The sequence below is a fragment of the Phyllostomus discolor genome, chromosome 7 (genome assembly GCF_004126475.2).
Source record: "Phyllostomus discolor isolate MPI-MPIP mPhyDis1 chromosome 7, mPhyDis1.pri.v3, whole genome shotgun sequence".
NCBI lineage: Eukaryota > Metazoa > Chordata > Mammalia > Chiroptera > Phyllostomidae > Phyllostomus > Phyllostomus discolor.
The window spans coordinates 32,516,222-32,536,130 of NC_040909.2; the positions used below are offsets into that span (position 1 = coordinate 32,516,222).

The window sequence follows — 19,909 nt, forward strand, 5'->3', positions numbered from 1 at the left end:
TCCATAGTCAGCGACTGAGATTCCAGAGGATTATATCAGCTGCATACATTTCTCCTGAGGAGCATGGAGTCTCAGCTCACTCCAGGCTCCTGAGCCCAGAGCACCAGAGCCAGGAAAAGGCACCCACATAACATCTGGCTATACAAATCAGTGGGGATTCTGTCTACTAGGAAGAGACTGGAGTCTGATAGAGACACACATGTCCTCCTAAAGGACCAACACACAAAATCTTGTTCGCAGCCACTCACCCTTGGCTCCAGTGGAGGAAAGGCAGAGCAAACTGGAGTCAAGTGAGGAGAGACTGAGCTTTGTGGCTTTGAGGAAAGAGCTGAGAAGAACACCAGGACCCCTATGCTGTGTCACTCTCTTACACCACAGATACCATATTTCTTGGGTGGAGCACTACCCTCTATACTGCCTCAGCCTAAGGGAATGCAATAGCCCAACCCTCTAGACTCCCTGTTACCCCACCCTGCAGAGTTCACACCTGCTGAGGAATCAGCTGCCTGGGCCAGGGTGTAAGAAATCTGGGCAGACTCAGGGTGTGTCAGTGACTGAGAGGCATAGCTTTGGGGTGGGGCCATTTTCCCCCTTTCCTGTGAACCTCACTGGTACCTTCCCCTCATGGAAGATCCTTTAGCCCCACCCTCAGGGCTCCAAATGGGTCCATCTTCTCAACGACTGGTGACCCTGCTGTGCCAAGGTCTGGGCAAAATCCAAGGCAGACTGAGTTGTATAACTCTGAAATGGAGGCTACTCCTCCCACCTGCCCCCAGACATGACCAGCACCTACCCCTCATGGGAGATATACTAGCCCAAACACCCTGATTCCTGGCAGCTCTGCTCTATTGAGCTCCAGCTCTTAGCAGAATCTTTTTTTTTTTCTTTTTTTTTTCTTTTTTATTTTTTTTTATTTCAATCATTGTTCAAGTACAGTTTTCTCCCCCCTACTCCCGTTCCAGCCCCTCCACCCAACCCTCCCCCCTTCCCCCCATTACCCCCCACCCCTAGTTTTTGTCCATGTGTCCTCCAAATTTGTTCCTGTAATCCCTACCCATTCCCCCCTGAAATTCCCTCTTCTCTCCCCTCTGGCCACTGTCAGACTATCCCCTATTTCAGTGTCTTTGGTTATATTTTGCTAGTTTTTTGTTTTGTTTTGTTTTGTTGTTTAGATTCCTGTTAAAGGTGATATCATGTGGTATTTGTCTTTCACTGCCTGGCTTGTTTCACTTAGCATAATGCTTTCCAGCTCCATCCATGCTGTTGCAAAGGGTATGAGCTCCTTCTTTCTTTCTCTTAGCAGAATCTTAAACAGACTGAGTTGTGTGGCTTCAGGACAAGGGCCATTTTTCCTTCATATGCCCAACTGGTGCAGAGCCCTCCATTCACACAGCCAAATCTTGGCCCTTTGGGGCCTGATAAACTCTGCTGGCCTTACTCTGATGATTTCCTGAGACCCTAACCCACCAAAAAGTCTGCAGGCACCTGGAAGGTGGCAGCTAGATTTGTTATACCCTGGACATTTGCTGAGTAGATTCAGACCCAGAAGTGGCACCAAGTTTGAAGCTATATCACTCTGGTAAATACCACTCACTCCTACCTGGTGACTCACTGACAACATACCTCATGCAATTTGAGTACTGCCAGAGGCTCTTTCAGTGACTGAGCCTGTAAGACAGAGGCAGATCTCAGGGTGCCTTGGGAATTTTGATGACTTGACCCTAGGCATAGTGCTGGTAAAAGCAGGCCTTGCTGCACAGCTTGAGGCAGTCACAAACTAGATCTCTTTATATTTCCAAACAGGTTGCCCAGGGCCAGTCACAGGGAATGTTTAATATTGGTCTGCACCAGAGTCCCTCTCAAAGGCCCCAGATCCAACACACCCATTGGCCAGCTTCAGATGACATGGAAGCTGTATTCAATTAGCTTCACAAGTGGCATGGCCAAAGGGAGATCTCAGCAGGCACCAGACCCTACCGAGATGAATTCTGCTTTGTGCGGTCAGCACCTGCAGAGCAGCTTATACACTGAGGTACAAGTTGATCCTTGCTCTCAGCCAGTCTGAGGGTTGACCCCATGCACAAATGGCCCAAAGCCATAGAAACTCAATTACAACAGGAGGGCCCACACAACCCACACAAAGGACATTCATGGAGCACCCAAATCTGATGACCAGGGAGACTGAAACACTGGATCCCAAAGGACACCTACAAATTAAGGCCACTATCTACCTAATACATAGGAACAAACACAAGGAGGCAGCCAAAATGGGGAGACAAAGAAACATGCACCAAATGAGAGAACAGGAAAAATCCCCAGAAAAAGAAGTAAATGAAATTGAGGCAAGCAATTCACCAGACATAGAGTTCAAAAAAATAGTTATAAAGATGCTCAAGGAACTTAGTGAGAACTTTAACAAAGAGATAGCAAGCATAAAAAGGACATGGAAACCATAAAAAGAAGCAGTCATAAATGAAGAATACACTAGAAGGAATCAACAGTATATTGGATGAAGAGAATCAAATCAGTGATTTTGAAGACAAAGTAGCAGAAAACACCCCAGCAGAGCAGCAAATAGAAATTTTAAAAATCAGAATAGTTTAAGGGACATTTAGGAAAATATGAAGTGGAACATCAACCTTATGGGAGTACCAAAAGAAGAACAGAGGGAGCAAGTTATTGATAACCTATTTAAAAATAAACAACGACTGACAAGCTCCAAAATCTGATGGAGAAAAAAAGATGCACAAGTTCAGGGAGCACGTAGAGATCAAAACAAGGTGAACCAAAAAAGATCCACACCAAGCCACATCAATGACTAAAGTGGCAAAGTTTAAAGACAAAGAAAGAATCTTGAAAGCAGCAAGAGAAAGGCAGTTACCTACAAAAGAGCTCCTGTAAGACTGTCAGGGTTTGGCATGAAATATTCAAAGTGATAAAAAGCAAGGACTTATAATCAAGACTGCTTTACCTAGTAAGGCTGTCATTTAAAGTTAAAGAAGAAATAGTTTCCCAGACAAGAAAATGCTAAAGGAGCCCATTACCACCAAATCAGTATTATAAGAAATGTTAAAGAGTGTTTAAGGAGAAGAAGAAGAAGGGGGGAGGAGGAGGAAGAAGAAGAAGGAGGAAGAAGAAGAAGGAGGAGGAGCAGGAGAAGAAGAAGGGGAGGAGGGGGAAGGAGGAGAAGGGGGGAGGAAAAGGAGAGGGAGAAAAATATATCCCATATTTTCTAGGATAGACCACATGTTAAAACACAAAACAAATCTCAATAAATTTAAGAAGATTGAAATCATATCAAGCATCCTCTCTGATCACAATGGTACAAAACTAGAAGTCAATCACAAGAAAAAAAACCCCTGAAAAACACACAAATACATGGAAGCTAAATAACATGTGACTAAATAATGAATGGGTTAACAATGACATCAGGAAAAAAATCAAAATATATCTTAAAACAAACGAAAATGAAAACAAAACAACCCCAAATGTATGGGACACAGCAAAACCAGTCCTAAGAGGGAAAATCATAACATTACAGGCATAATTCAAGAAACAAGAAAAATCTCGACTTCCGGCAAGATGGAGGAATAAGTGGACGCACCGTACCTCCTCGTACAACCAAGATTAGAAAACCAATAATTTACAACAATAATTTACTATCAGAATAACACCCAGATCCGGCAGAGGATTTATCTGAATGGAAGTCGGGCAGCCAAGAAGTTGAAGTAGACGTGTTCATCCGGACTGGTAGGGGAAGACGAGCCGGGTGGGCGTGGCGCGCGGAGGTCGGGGGAAAGTTTGGCGCGAACTTGGCACAAAAGCCATCCGGGGGCGCAAGAAGGCAGCGGTGATCCCTGAGTATGCAAGCCGCAGCTGGCAGACCCAGAGGGGTAGCGATTGTGGACCAGGGCAGAACTCGCGGCCCAGAAGCCCAGACAAGGGTCTGAGTCCAGGGGAACGGAACTACCGCCATTGTTTTCTCCCGCCCCGCTCCCGCCCCGCCCCCACATATAACATCACATTCTAGCCACTGGGGTGCCCAGCCCCGGTGAGCACCTAAGGCTCCGCCCCCCACCGTAACAAGAGCAACCAGACCAGAAAAAAAAAGGAGAGACAGGGGAAAAAAAAATATGTTTTCAACAGAGCAGATCAGTCCCCCAGGACTCATCCTTTTGAGCGACCAATAATTAGCCAATCTATCAGATGCGCAGTTCAAAACACTGGTGATCAGAAAGCTCACGGAACTGGTTGATTTTGGACGAAATTTAGATGAAAGAATGCAGATTACCATAAAACAGATGCAGGAAGACACGCGGAGGAGAGCCAATATTGAAAGGAAGGAATCTGAGTCTCAAAACAATACAGTGGACCAGAAGGAAGATAGAATCAACCAAGCAGGAAAGCATGATGAAATAAGAATTCAAAAAATTGAGGAAAAGATTAAGAGCATCCAAGACACCTTTAAACGTTCCAATATCCGAATTATAGGGGTACCAGAATCGGAAGGGGAAAAGCAACAGATTGAGCAGGTATTTGAACAAATAATAAAGGAGAACTTCCCCAATCTGGCAAAGGGAACAGTCTTCCAAGAAATCCAAGAAGCTCAGAGAGCCCCAAAGAAGTTGGACCCAAGAAGAAACACACCAAGGCACATCATAATTACATTAGCCAAGGTAAAAACGAAGGAGAGAATCCTAGAAGCAGCAAGAGATAAGGGGACAGTCACCTACAAAGGAGTTCCCATCAGACTGTCAGCTGGTTTCTCCAAAGAGACCTTACAGGCAAGAAGGGGCTGGAAAGAAATATTCCAAGTCATGAAAGACAAGGACCTACATCCCAGATTGCTCTATCCAGCAAAGCTTTCATTTAGAATAGGAGGGCAGATAAAGTGCTTCTCAGATAAGGTCAAGTTCAAGGAGTTCATCATCACCAAGCCCTTATTTTATGAAATGCTAAAGGGACTTATCTAAGAAAAGAAGATAAAGAAAAGACATGTATAGTAAAAGGACAGCAAACTCACAAATATTAACAACCACACCTAAAGCAAAACCAAAGGACACTAAGTAAACAATTAGAACAGGAATATAACCACAGAAATGGAGGGCACATGGAGGGTTAGCAGTAGGGGGGTGGGAGGAGGAGAGAGGGGGAAAAGGTGTAGAGAATAAGTAGCATAGAATGTAGGTTGAAAATAGATAGGGGGAGGGCAAGAATAGTACGGGAAATGTAGAAGGTAAAGAACTTATAAGTATGACACATGGACATGAACTAAAGGGGGAAATGTGGGTGGGAGGGGGGTACAGGGTGGAGGGGAGACAAGGGGTAAATGGGACAACTGTAATAGCATAATCAATAAAATATATTAAAAAAAAAGAAACAAGAAAAATCTCAAATAAACAATCTAACTTTACACTTAAAGGAACTAGAAAAAAGAACAACAAATAAAACACAAAATGAGTAAAAGACAGGAAATAATAGATGAGTGAATAAAACAACTCTGGGATATTTACACAACAGAATACTAGTTGGTCATAAAAAAAAAGAAGAAAGTTTTACTCTTTGCAACAGTGTGGATGGGTCTGGAGAACATTATGCTAAATAAAATAAGCCAGTCAGAGAAAGACAAATACCATATGATTTTATTCATATGTGAAATTTAATGAACAAACTGAACTAACAAGGAAAATAGAGACAGACTTGTGAATAGAGAGCAGGATGACAGCTAAGGTGTAGGGGGTGGAGGGATTGAACGAAAAGGGAAAATGGCTCATGGACATGGACAACAGTGTGGTGATTGAAGGAGGAGTATAAGGGGACTAAATGGTAATGAAAAAACACAATAAAAATAAATAAATAAATAAATAAATGTAAATGCAAAGAAAGGAAATAAATTTAGAGCAAAAATAAATAATATAGTCTAAAAAATATAAAAGATCAGAATAAAATAGTTTGAAAAAATAAAAAAGGTTCTTTGAAAAGATAAATGAGATTGACAAACATTTTTCCAAAATCAAGAAAAAAGAGAGAGGACCCAAGTAAATAAAATTAGAAATGAAAGAGAAGTAAACACTGACTCCACAGAAATAGAAGGGATTGTGAGAAAATATTACAAACAACTATATGCCAACAAATTGGACAATCTGGATAAAATAGATAACTTCCTAGATAAATGCAATCTTCCAAAACTGAATCAGGAAGAATCAGAAAATCCAAAAAGGCATATTACAACTAATGAAATTGAAGCAGTAATCAAATAACTCCCAACAAACAGAAGTCCTAGACTGGAAGGCTTCACAGGTGACTTTTTCCAAACACTCAAAGAAGAGCTAACACTTATCCTTCTCAAACTATTCTAAAAAATTCAAGAGAAAGGAAGACTCCCTGGTTCATTTTATGAGATCAGCATTATACTAATGCCAAAACCAGATAAAGACACTACAAAGAAAGAAAATTATAGGCCAATATCCCTGATGAGCATAGATGCTAAAATTCTCAACAAAATATTAGCAAACTGGATCCAGCAATACATTAAAAAGATCATACACCATGACTGAGTGGGCCTTATTCCCAGGATGCAAGGTTGAACAATATCCACAAACCAATAAATGTGACATACCATATAAACAAAATGAAGCATAAAAAATGCACAATTATATCAATAGATGCAGAAAAAGCATTTGATAAAATACAGCACCCATTTATGATAAAAACTCTCAGCAAATTGGGAATAGAGAGAACATACTTCAACATAATAAAAGCCATATTTGACAAACCCACAGCCAACAACATACTCTACGGGCAAAAACTAAAAGCATTTCTCTTAATATCAGAAACAAGAAAAGAATGTGTGCTGTAAAAGCACTCTTATTCAATATAGTACTGAAAGTTCTAACCATAGAAATAAATAAAGAAAAATAAATAAAAGGCACTCAAATTGGAAAGGAAGAAGTAAAACTGTCATTATTTCCAGATGACATGATACTATATATAGAGAACCCTAAACATTCCACCAAAAAACTACTAGAACTGATGAATGAATTCAGTAAAGTAGCAGGACACAAAATAAATATCCAAAAAGCAGTTGCATTTTTCTACACCAATAATGAACTATCAGAAGGGGAAATTAAGAAAACAATCCCATTTACACTTACACCAAAATAAATAAAATACCTAGGAATAAATTTAACCAAGGATATAAAAGACCTGTACTCAGAAAAATATAAGACACCAAATAAAAAAAATTGAAGAAGATACAAGTAAATGAAAACATATACAGTGTTCATGGATAGGAAGAATTCATATCATTAAAATGTCCATCCTACCCAAAACTATCTAGGTTCAACAAAAGTTCTATCAAGATACCAATGGTGGCAGTTCTGGGGCTTCCAGCCAAGATGGAGGCGTAGGTAGACACACTGTGCCTCCTCACACAACCAAAATAAGGACAACAACAATTTAGAAACAAAATAACAACCAGAACTGACAGAAAATTGAACTGTATGGAAATCGGACAACCAAGAAGTTAAAATAGACACATTCATACAGACCGATAAGAAGGGCAGAGTCTGGTGGCCGGGCAGAGAGGAGTTGTGGCACAAAAAGCAGTGGCAGCAGGTGCGCAAGGCATCCCAGGCATGCAGGCAGCAGCTGGCAGACCCCAGGTGCGGGGTGGCAATAGGCAGGCCCAGCGAGGCAGCGATTGTGAAGCGAGGCACTGTGCCAAAGGCGGCTGGCTGACCAGGTGGTCCCACATTCAGGCGCAGATAAACCAGGCGAAACTGGGGAACGAGACAGACCACCCAACCCAGGGCCCCAGCACCTAGAAATAAAGCCTCAAAATACTGATTGAAAACACCTGTGGGGGTTGAGGCACAGGGAGAGACTCCCAGCCTCACAGAAGAGTTCACTGTAGAGACCCACAGGGTCCTAGAACATACACAAGCCCACCCACATGGGAATCAGCACCAGAAAGGCCCACTTTTCTTGAGGGAAGTGGCAAAAGGGACTGAAATCCAACAGAGAGTGGAGCAAGCACCATTGTTCCCTCTCGGACCCCGCCCCCACATACAGCATCAAAACCCAGCCACGTGGGTTGACCTGCCCTGGTGAGAACACCTATGGTTCCGCCTCTCATATGTAACAGGCGCGACAAGACACACACACAAAAAAGGCACAAACAGAAGAACAGATCAAAGCTCCAGAGCAAATACAACTAAATGATGAAGAGATAGCCAACCTGTCAGATGCACAGTTCAAAGCACGGGTGATCAGAATGCTCACAGAATTGGTTGAATTTAGTCACAAATTAGATGAAAAAAATGAAGGCTACACTAAGTGAAATCAAGGAAAATGCACAGGGAACCAATAGTGATGGGAAGAAAATTGGGACTCAAATCAATGGAGTGGACCAGAAGGAAGAAAGAAACAACCAAACAGAAAAGAATGAAGCAACAAGAATTCAAAAAAATGAGAAGAGGCTTAGGAACCTCCAGGATACCTTTAAATGTTCCAGCATTCGAATTATAGAGGTACCAGAAGGAGAAGAGGAAGAGCAACAAGTGGAAAAGATACTTGAACAAATAATAAAGAAGAACTTCCCCAATCTGGCAAAGGAAATAGACTTCCAGGAAGTCCAGGAAGCCCAGAGAGTCCCAAAGAAGTTGGACCCAAGGAGGAACTTACCAAGGCACATCATAATTACATTACCCAAGATTAAAATGAAGGACAGAATCCTAGAAGAAGCAAGAGAAAAGGAGACAATTACCTACAAAGGAGTTCCCATCAGACTGTCAGCTGATTTCTCAAAAGAGATCTTACAGGCAAGAAGGGGCTGGAAAGAAGTATTCCAAGTCATGAAAGGCAAGAACCTACATCCCAGATTACTCTATTCAGCAAAGCTATCATTTAGAATGGAAGGGCAGATAAAGTGCTTCTTGGGTAAGGTCAAGTTAAAGGAGTTCATCATCACCAAGCCCTTATTTTATGAAATGTTCAAGGGACTTATCTAAGAAAAAGAAGATTAAAAATATGTATAGTAAAATGACAGCAAACTAACAATTATTAACAACCACACCTAAAACATAAACGAACTAAGCAAACAACTAGAACAGGAACAGAACCACAGAAATGGAGATCACATGGAGGGTTAGCAACAGGGGAGTGGGAGGAGAAGAGAAGGGGGAAAGTTACAGAGAAAAATTAGCATAAATGGTAGGTAGAAAATAGACAGGGGGAGGGCGAGAATAGTATGGGAAATGTAGAAGCTAAAAAACTTATGACACATGGACATGAACTAAAGGGGGGAATGTGGGCAGGAGAGGGTGTGCAGGGTGGAGGGGTATACAGGGGGAAATGGGACAACTGTAATAGCATAATCAATAAAATATATTTTTTTAAAAGATATCAATGGTATATTTCACAGAATTAGGACAAATATTCCAAAAATTTATATGAAACCATAAATGACCCCAAATAGTTTCAGCAATCTTGAGAAAGAAGAACTAGGTTGGAGGAATCATGCTACCTGATATCAAACTATTTTACAAAGCCATAGTAATCAAAACAGCATGGTACTGGCATAAAAACAAATGTATAGATCAATGGAACAGAATAGAGAGCCCAGAAATAAACCCATACCTATATGATCAATTAATATTCAACAAGGGAGGGAAAAACATACAATGGAGTAAAGATAGTCCATTCAATAAATAGTGTTGGGGAAAATGAACAGATACATGCAAAAAATTAAACTAGACCACCTTCTTATACCACATACAAGAATAAACTCAAAATGGACTCAAAACTTAAGTATTAGAGTCAAAACCATAAAAATCCTAGAAGAAAACAAACACAGTAAAATCTTGAACATTGCACATAGCAATATTTTTTTATATGTCTTCTCAGGCAAGGGAAATAAAAGAAAAGTGAACAAATGGGACTACATCTAACTAAAAAGGCTTTGCACAGCAAAGGAAACCATCAACAAAATGAAAAGACAACACACTGAAAGGAAAAACATATTCATCGATGATATATCTGATAAGGGGTTCATATCCAAAATTTATTTATTAAAAACTTATACAACTCAACACCAAAGAAAAAACAAACAATCCAATTAAAAATGGGCAAAGAACCTGAGTAGACATTTCTCCAAAGAGAACATACAAATGGCCAATACATATATGAAAAGATACTCAGTCAATACCATCAGGGAAATGCAAATTAATTCCATAATGAAATATCACGTCATACCTGTCAGAACAGTTATCATCAATAAATCAACAACAATTGTTGGTGAAGATGGGGAGAAAAGGGAACCCTCGTGCACTGTTGGTGGGAATGCAGATTGGCGCGGCCACTGTGGAAAACAATATGGGGTTTCCTGAAAGAATTAAAAGTGGAACTGCTTTATGACCCAGTGATCCCACTTTTGGGAGTATATGTGAAGAAACCCAAACACTGATTTGAAAGAATATATGCACTCCTATGTTCACAGTGTTATTTATAATAGCCAAGATTTTAAAGCAGCACCAAGTGCCCTTCAGTAGATGAGTAGATTAAAAAGCTATGGTACATTTACACAATGGAATACCCCTTGGCCATAAAAAAAAAAAAAAAAGAGGAAGGAAATCTTACCTTTCGCAACAGCAGGGATGAACCTGGAGAATATCATGTTAAGTGAAATAAGCCAGTCAGAGAAAGAAAAGTGCCATATGATTTTACTTATATTTGGAATCTAATGAACAAAGTAAACAAAGAAAACAGGCTCAAAGATACAGAGAATAGACTGACAGCTGTTAGAGGGGAAGATATGGGGTCTGGGTGCAAAAGGTGAAGGGATTTAGCAAAACAAAATCATAGACACAGACAACAGTATGATGATTATCAAAGGGAAAGGGAGCAAGGGGAGTAGAAGATGGCAAAGGGCAATAATTAGTGATGGAAGGAGACTTGACTTTGAGTGGTAAACACACAATACAATATACAGATGATGTATTATAGAATTGTACACCTGAAACCTATATAATTTTATTAACCAATGTCACCTCAATAAAGTCAATAAATTTGTTTAAATAAATAGGGAGACATTTAAGCTACACCTTGAAGAATGAGTTGATTCTGTTAGACAGAAATGGTACGAAGGGCATTCCAGGTGGCAGGAACAGTAAATGCAAAGGCACAGAAGTAAATGTCCAAGCAACAGAGGTGTGGAGTGTGTGGTACATGTGGCTAGAAAGAACATTAGCAGCATAGTTTGGAACAAGAAATATGAATGCCTGGAGAGGCATTTTGGTTCAAATCAGTAGTCAGTGGAACCTATAACAAACCCTTCATTAAAAGAGGCTTAGAGGGGAAATGCGAGTCTTGTTCTCACATTAGGGAGTCTTGGATTCTAATACAAGGGTAGCTATTGTTATCAGAGTTCTGGTTTAGGCCGATTAGCCTAAAGACTGGGGTGGAGGAAGGAAAGCCTCAAGGCAGGGTATCAGTAGGGAACTATTGCCAACAGTTGGCCCAGTGAGAAACAGAAAGTGTCTTAATGAGGATGAGAGACCAAATGAGGCCCCCCTGGGTACCCCAAATCTCCTGCACATGACACATCAGAACTATCATGTCATTGTAACCCTAGTGAAGCTAAAGACTAGAATCTCTAAGCAGTGTCACACCTTAAGACACCCCATCCAATAAGAAAATGTAATTTTAAAATAACTTGAGTTCTTTCCTTCACTTTCTCAAACACCTTTGGGCTGCTTTGGGTCATACTCTGGCACCCTGAGGGCCATGGCACTCAAATAAATTATCTTTGTTCTCCCATCCACATCCCTCATGACCCGCAGCTGCTCCCACACCTCTCCACAAAACTGCCTGGAATGCTCCTCCATCACCAGGCCTTGTGTCCACTGTCCTTCATTCCTCTCCCTTTCCTGGAACCTCTCCAGCTCTCCTTCCATCCCTCAGTCCCTATTTTCTGCCCCTTTGAACTCTAAGGAACTTCTCCCATCATGGTGTAGGGGAGAAAAAGAAACAGAATGTACAAAACCAAAACAAACTTTAGGTGCTCGGAGAATATAATCCGGTAATTTTTATGGATTACCCCCACCTCTAAAAAAAAAAGCAATCCCATATGTGAATGGATGCCCTAGGGACTCCCAGAGTCCAGTGGCCCCTTTCCTCCTCCCTGGGCTTTATTTTCATCCTTCCCTACAGTAATTTCAAAGTAGGGTCCTCAGACCAGCAATATTGAATCAGCTAGGAGCTCATAAAAAATGCAGATTTATGAGCCCCACTCCAACCTACTAAATTACAATTTCTTGGGGCAGAGACCAGAAAATTGTTCTAACATGCCTGCCAAAAGATTCTTATCACATTAGATTTCAGGAATGACTCATTGGTCTAACAGATTTAAGAGCCATTACTCTCTCAGACCTGTGGGGGTGCTGCTGAGTGAACTTGACTGAATCCACCTGCCCCTTCTAATAAATCTTGAGGATGAGGTGATGGGAAGTTTCCCAGAGTCATGTCCATATTTACACTTAACCCTCCCTCCGTACAAGAGTCGTCTTAGCTAGAACAGTGTTTCATAATCTCTTGTACATCATGGGTCATGAGCAAAATGAGAGGATTTAGAGGTACACTGGAGTAAACACAGGTGATCTCCACCAGAGGTGCCTAGCTCTGGACTATGGAGACGAAAGCATGCCTGAGGATAAGCAGTCACAAGGTTTCTCTGTCTGCTTTAAAGGAAGCAAGAAGCCATCCCTTAATGCCCATACATTGGGTTCTATCTCATCCACACTGCAACCTTGAAACACCAGGAACAAGAAGCTAAATAGCTGCCACAGTCCTGCTGGTGGCCCATTCTGCCATATAAGCAGCACACTAGACGGATGCAGTCTTCAAGTTCACAACCTAAAACATCTCTGAGGTGGGGGATAGAGAGTTCTTGAATGTGGATACTATAATCCTGCTTCTTTCCCCAAAATGTGAGCTCAGTTGAGGACTTCCTCCAAGGTACAAATGAAGCCATACCCATATCACTCCCTGCTTGCAAATCCAGCCCCCAGATCTCAGGTCTGTGTTTGGTTACTTCATCCTATTCCATGTTAACTTCTAGCCTGGCCTCCCTTTCTCTTAACAGAGACTCGACTTACCAACAGGAAGAACTGAAATGAGTTTCAAAGTAGTGATGAAGTTCCATTTGTTATCCTGAGGATGTGGAAAAAAGGGACTCTTTGTGCACTGCTGGTGTGAAGGTTAATTGGTATAGCCACTATGGAAAACAGTATAAAGGCTCCTTAAAAATTAAAAATATACCACCATATGGTTCAGCAATGCCACTTCTGGATATCTATCTGAAGGAAATGAAATCACTGTTTCAAAGAGCTATTTGCACTCCCATATTCATTGCAGCATTATTTACAATAGGCAAGGCATGGAAACAACCTACAGGGCCACTGACAAATGAATAAAGAAAATGAGATACACACATACAACAGAATATTAGATAGCATGACAAAAAAAGAAATCCCTACATTTGCAACAACATGCATAAACTTTAAGGGCATTATGCTAAATGAAATGTCAAACATAGAAAAGCAAAAACTGTATGATCTCATTTATATGTGAAATCTAAAAGTCAAACTTTTAGAAACAGAGGAGAATGGTGGTTGCCAGGACTGGGGTGGGGTTAAGGGGTGAGGGGACAGGAAAATGTTGGTCAAAGGGTTCAAACTTCCATTTGTAAGATAAATAAGTTCTGGGGACCTAATGTATAGTGTGGTTTCTATAGTTAAAAGTACTGTATTTATACTTGAAAGTTGCTAAGAGAGATCTTAAAAGTTCTCACCAAGACTTCCAACAAGATGGTGAGGCATAGGTGGACGCACTGTACCTCCACACACAACGAAGATTAGAACAACAACAATTTAGAGGCAGAATAACACCCAGAACTGACAAGAGAATTTATCTGAATGGAAGTCGGACAGCCAAGAAGTTGAAGTAGACCCATTTATCCAGACTGGTAGGAGGGGCGGAGAGGAGCAGCCGGGCGCGAGTTGCGGCGCTCGGAGAACAGGGAGAACTGGGCGCATAAGGCAACTGGGAGTGCATAAGGCATCTGGGGCGCGCAAGATCGCACCAGGTGGACCCTGAGTATGCAAGCAGCAGTTGGCAGACCCAGTGAGGCAGCGAGTGTGGACCAGGGCAGAGCACGCAACCCAGGATCCCAGAGAAGGGACTGAGGCCCCAGAAGAACGGAGCTACCGCCATTGTTCCCTCCCGCCCCTGCCCCCACATACGATGTCACAATCTAGTGACTTGGGTGCCCAGCCCTGGTGAACACCTAAGGCTCCGCCCCTCACCATAACAGGAACAACCAGACCAAAAAAAAAAAAAAGAGAGAGAGAGAGACATGTCTCAAACAGAAGAACAGATCAATGCCTCAGGACTCATCCTTTTGAGCAACCAAGAGATAGCCAATCTATCAGATGCACAGTTCAAAACACTGGTGATCAGGAAGCTCACAGAATTGGTTGATTTTGGGCGCAAATTAGATGAAAAACTTCAGGTTACCATAAAAGAGATGAAGGACGATGGACGGAGAACCAATAGTGATGGGAAGGAAACTGGGACTCAAAACAATAGAGTGGACCAGAAGGAAGAAAAAAACAACCAAACAGGAAAGAATGGAGAAATAAGAATTCAAAAAAACGAGGAGAAGCTTAGGAACCTCCAGGACATCTTTAAATGTTCCAACATCCGAATTATAGGGGTACCAGAAGGGGAAGAGGAAAAGCAACAGATTGAACACGTATTTGAACAAATAATAAAGAACTTCCCCATTCTGGCAAAGGAAATAGACTTCCAGGAAATCCAGGAAGCTCAGAGAGCCCCAAAGAAGTTGGACCCAAGAAGAAACACACCAAGGCACATCATAATTACATTAGCCAAGGTAAAAATGAAGGAGAGAATCCTAGAAGAAGCAAGAGATAAGGGGACAGTAACTTACAAAGGAGTTCCCATCAGACTGCCAGCTGATTTCTCAAAAGAGATCTTACAGGCAAGAAGGGGCTGGAAAGAAGTATTCCAAGTCATGAAAGACAAGGACCTGCATCCCAGATTACTCTATCCAGCAAAGCTTTCATTTAGAATGGAAGGGCAGATAAAGTGCTTCTCAGATAAGGTCAAGTTAAAGGAGTTCATCATCACCAAGCCCTTATTTTATGAAATGTTCAAGGGACTTATCTAAGAAAAGAAGATAAAAAAAATCATGTATAATAAAAGGACAGCAAACTCACAATTATTAACAACCACACCTAAAGCAAAACCAAAAGAAACTAAGCAAACAACTAGAACAGGAACAGGACCACAGAAATGGAGATCACATGGAGGGTTAGCAACAGGGGAGTGGGAGGAGGAGAGGGGGGAAAAGGTACAGAGAATAAGTAGCATAGATTGTAGGTTGAAAATAGATAGGGGGAGGGTAAGAATAGTATCGGAAATGTAGAAGGTAAAGAACTTATAAGTATGACACATGGACATGACTAAAGGGGGGGATATGGGTGGGAGAGGGTGTACAGGGTGGAGGGGAGTAGGGGAGTAAAAGGGAGTGAAAATGGGACAACTGTAATAGCGTAATCAATAAAATATATTAAAAAATTAAAAATTAAAAAATAAAAAAGTTCTCACCAATACACCAAAAAAATATAATGGTAATTATGTGAAGTGGTAGATATGTTAACTAATCTTATTGTGATAATGATTTCACAATACATATATGTTTCAATCATTCTGTTGTACATTTTAAATGTATATAATGTTATATGTCAATTACATCTCAATAAAGTGGAAAAATAAATAGAACAACTAGATACTTATATAATCAGAAAGAATCTCAGTAACTATTTAGAGGGAATAGGATAGAATACAGGGTATGGAAATAGAGGTGAACCTTCAAAATTTTTAAATAAAGTAAGTATTATTCAGCCTCTATTGAATACCTACATCTCCCTCATGCTGTGTCAGGCACCAAAGGAAAAAGAAAAAAGAAAAGAAAGGAAAGGAAAGACAAGTCCCTTACCTCAGGAAGCTTACATCTGGAGAGCAGACAGCTGAGCACACAGTACAATGTGACAAGTGCTTTGACAGGGGAAGTACTGAGGAGAATACAGAGGAGAGCCTCCTAAGCCAGCCTGCAGTGTCAGAGGTAAGTAGGTCTGAGCTGAGTCCAGAAGGACAGCTAGGAGTTATCCAGCTGGTCAAACTGAGGGAAGTCCATACCCCCTCAAAGCAAACACAAACGTGACCATGCAGCAATAAAGGTCTTAAGAGGACTATAGGAAGAGCATTTCAAATATTCCAGGGACCAGAACATCCTCTTTCCCTAGAAAAGCCACAGAGGAAGAACACAAGATGGCAGTGATGTGATGGCATTGCACAAAGCAGGGAGGCCTTGAAGAGCCAGACAGAAACTGCAAATCTAATAAAATTTGACAAGAAATGGGCCCTCAGTTGTCCATTGGGGCTGGAGTGGGGTGAAATGGCATGACCTTCCTGGAGAACAAGGCAGCATTATACATTTATTGAAAGTCTCAATAATGTTTCTGGTCTTTAACCTAATAATTCAACTTTAGAAATTGATCCTAAGTGAAGATTTTCACACGTAGATGTTTATAATGTTGTTATTTTCAAATGGTGAAGAACTGGAAATAAGCCAAGTAATAAATGGTTAGATGAACTTTGGCACAGTAAAATAGCAGGTGGCCAGTTACAATCATGTTCTTGAACAGCATTTAATGATTTAAAAAAGTCTCAGAATACAATTTTAAGTGCAAACAAGGATACAAAATTGTGTATACAGTATGATTCTCATTTTATTAAAAATGTATGTGTTGCATGTGTGTGCAAAGAAAAAGACTGGAAGGAAATCATCAAAATGTCAGTGGTAGTAGAATTACAGGCAGTTCTTATTTTATTTTTTAAGCTTTTTTCTATAATCCAAATTTTAATCCTATGTATGCTCTCTCAGAGAAAAATAATAAACATTGTCAAACAAAATGCTAATAGAAGCTATCTCTAGAGAATGAGGTCAAAGTTGACTTTCTAACATTTTTCTGTGCTTTCTAAAATATTTTCCCAAATTTCACTGTGACTGAGTATGGCTCTTTAAAAGAAACCAATGACGAGCCTTTTTTACAGGAACCCAGAATGCTTAGGGAACAAGCTGCTATTTTAAGGGACTGGTGATTAAGTCACCTGCTGGGAACAGGTGTCAGCTTAGCAGAGAATGACAAGGTGGCCCCATCCCATCCCCCCAGGACCTGACGACCTCCTATTGCTCTCCCACCTTTTCTGCTCCATGTACCTACCTTTGAGAATTGGCAGTTGGCAGGGCTTTTGACCTTGATCTGTAATCTGCAGCTTTAACTCTGTTATGGCCTTTCTCTGGAACCTTTAGGAGGGTTTGCAGGTGGGTGGAGAAGGCCAACCCATTAAGCTTAGCAGATAACTCCTGGGAGTGCTGGGAGAGGGTAGTCCACATAAAGGGACTGTCTAAAATAAGTATTCAAATCCCCTTGTGTAGAGGTCTTTTTTATCTCCTCACCATTCTTCATTTTTTTTGCACCAAGTTAATTAACAATTTTCCGGTAAGCACTTTCCTGACACATAGTATTTAGAGCCTGGGTCACTTCCCTTATCTTTCCTTCCCTCTGTGTATTGTGCGGCTCCATGGAGCTTGAAAAGCATTTTCTTGTTGGAGGAGACAGAAGTGTCATTCTCCCTTGGTCTTTATCATCTGCAAGCATTGCAGTAAATTTCCCAAACAACAGGCCTATACCTTCCATGTTTTTCTTGCTCCAACTAGTTTTTTAAAAACCCTTTTGCTTGTCTTTAGCATTTTTTTTCTTTCTCACAAGCTTTGGCTTGTTCTGAGCCTTCCTGACACCCTTCCCACAGGTGTGACAAGCCTGGGCCAGCCGTTGGTTCCCATTGAACCCCATCTCCTTGGGATTATGTTTACCTCACTGTGCAAAAAGGTTAAATACATTTTGTATATTTCCTGGTTCAGCACCATACTGAATAGATCTCAAAGCCTATGGACATTGCTTAACCCATTTACTGGATACTTCCACCTGAAGTTTTCTCTGATTTCATATTCCTTTTGTTATGTGGTTATCCTTCATGATACCTGGTTTCATGGTTTTATTAGACCAATTTTTCCCCATTCTTTCCAATTTGGAGTGGAATCTTTCATTTAGGTAGGTGTTTCCTGTCAAACAGGTCTTCCCAGATTTAGTGTAAAGTTCTTAGTAATCTCTGCAGGAAGTACTGGTATCAAAAGCCAGGATCTAGAAAACCAAAGCCTGCTAGTTAACACCAGGAGTAGCCAATACTTCAATTTTTATTTCTCATTATTCTTCACAAATAGCAACCTTTAAAATGGAGGATGACATGCTTATGGCCTTTGACCACCTCTACTCTAGCCATCTATGGTTTTTACAAGGGCCTTCAAAGCCAGTAAAGATACATAGGGCAGGGTACTTCTACCCCCAAAGCTCACTCCTTCACATGTAAATCCATAAGTGTAAATATTGATCAATACGACTGATATCTACTAGTAGGCATCAGTCACATCCTGCTTGCCTGAGTGCTCCAGCATAACTTACCCTTGCTCCCTGTGCCAGGCCATGGGTTCCCTGGAAAGGGAGTTGATCAAAAAACGTTTGTGACTCACCTCTTCCTCACTAAGCAGGAACAGCCTTGCTGGCTCCTGCTCCTGCTCCTGCTCCTGCTCCTGCTCCTGCTCCTGCTCCTGCCAGGGCCTGCCAAGCCCAGTGCTCTCTGACTGTTGATGAGTGTGGGGTGCTGCTGGGGAGGAGCACAAAGCTGCTTCCTTGGCCCCAGGTATAGATGTTTCCCCTCCACCAGCCCTCCACTGGATCATCAATTTCTTCTCAAGTCTCTTGGTATTGGCTTAAACCCTGTCCACTCTTAGAAAGGCTTTCTTCCTGGCATCCTGTCTGGAGTGTGTGTCCCCCACTGTCTAGGCAGCCTTTCTTTCTGCAGGGTTGAGGGAGTTCCCCTTCATGTCTTTTACCCACTGTGTCAGCAGAGAGGATCCACTGTTTGCTGCATTACTGCTCGCTTAGGAGGGAAGATAAACATGGTTCATTCCTCAACAATTCTCAGCTTTCAGACTCCCTGGGTCAAGAGTCCTTTGGGGCTCTCCCTATAAAAACATGCTTGTTCACCGGTTGGTTCCCTAGATAGCCCGTTCATAGTTCCCTTAAGAAAACACCTCTTGAATCAGCTTAATCAGTGTAAATCAGCTGCCTCTCACTGTTAATAATAATAATTGACTCTAGCTAATTTCCACTTTAAATGTTTAAGAAGCAGCAAACTCAAATCACACAAGAACAGCTTACACAGTGGTCATTAATTTCCTCAAATTTCTTCCCACCCATGCCATTTGCTGGGTCTTCAGCAACCAAGCAGTCAATAGGAGGTTCTGAAATGCTCCTACCCTTGCCTAACCCATGTCTTCCTTTTCTTTCAAGGGCCTGAAGCTTCATCTCTACAGCTACAGAATTGTCAATACGAAAGGGACCTTGTAGATAATCTCTTCAGTACCATTTTTTATAGCAGGTACAAATTTATTCACAGGCTTCAATGTGAAAAATGGGACTTTATTGTACTATAACTAACCTTAGTTCTTGAGTTCTCATTTCTGCTTAATCTAGACAATGCAGAGTACTCAGTCACTTTCAGGGGTTTTCATCCTCTAAGGTTCTTTTGAGTTAATACTCAACAAGTTTAGGATTCTTTCTCTATTCTCCTCTCTCCAACCACAATGACAGTTCAGGTGGGATGTGAGGTGCAGAGTATGCTCCATCCTGGCAAGTAGAAA

General features: G+C 41.3%; 1 long non-coding RNA gene across 2 annotated transcripts in view; it reads right to left on the reverse strand.

Moving 5' to 3' along the window:
* LOC118501604 overlaps positions 1-19,909 on the reverse strand; it is a 60,922-nt gene that overhangs the window by 25,981 nt on the left and 15,032 nt on the right. The window contains exon 1 of one of the 2 annotated variants that reach the window (XR_004904229.1): positions 17,370-18,735. The exons of the other annotated variant lie outside the window; for it this stretch is intronic. This is a non-coding gene — a long non-coding RNA (uncharacterized LOC118501604). Of the gene's footprint in view, positions 1-17,369; positions 18,736-19,909 lie in introns of those variants that run through there. 2 annotated transcript variants of the gene reach the window in all.